Genomic DNA, 817 nt, shown 5'->3' with positions numbered 1-817 from the left:
TTTTTTTTTTTCGGTTTGGTTTGGTTGGTTCCCCCATGAGAAAGAGAGCGGGTAAGAGACAAGACGCATACGCATAACTCATACAAAGGATCGAACAAAAAAAGGAAACAAAAAGAAGCGGCGCAATAAAGATCAGAAAGCCCCACCTCTGTGTCAGTAACTTGACTCTGTATTCTGTTCTTCTGACGTCTCGTGCCAGTAGCCTCCACCCAAAATACCTCTGTCCATTCTGGCACCTTACCATACTATTTTTTTTCTTTTTTTTGATTTGATCGTTCCTATGGCCTTTACCCCCGATCAATTACCTTTTCTTTCTCTCTGCTTCATTTCGTTGCTATTTGGCTTCGTGGCCAAAACGCTCTGGATTCTTTGATCCTCAGTCACTCACACAGAGCAATGAGGTTGATACCCAAATGATTGGGGTAGTGGAAATGGCGATTGAGAAGCTAGTATACGCATCGACATACACACCTACGCCTATATATATATATATATATATAATCGTACATGTACACTTATATATCTATTATTAAATAGATACATAAATATACATATTCGTGGATACAGGCATAGAGATAGATATATCCAATAATGTATAGAGAGTTAGATAGGCAGGAAGAAGTCTGTACACATAACATACAAACACATATACTGTGCCTGGAGTAGGCAGACCCCTTAAACCACCTCCATCTCCTTCATATTCTCGTTTTCTAAGCACATGCACCCCTCTTCTCTGTCTTTCGCAATATTTTAAACAGTGTGTCTGCAGGCAGTGTGTTTGTCTTTCTCTCTCTCTCTCTCTCTGTGTGTGTGTGTA

Source organism: Trypanosoma grayi (assembly GCF_000691245.1).
Source record: "Trypanosoma grayi strain ANR4 Tgr_238_V1, whole genome shotgun sequence".
In the NCBI taxonomy this organism is placed as follows: domain Eukaryota; phylum Euglenozoa; class Kinetoplastea; order Trypanosomatida; family Trypanosomatidae; genus Trypanosoma; species Trypanosoma grayi.
The sequence above is the reverse complement of the archived record's forward strand: the minus strand, read 5'-3'. Positions refer to the sequence as shown.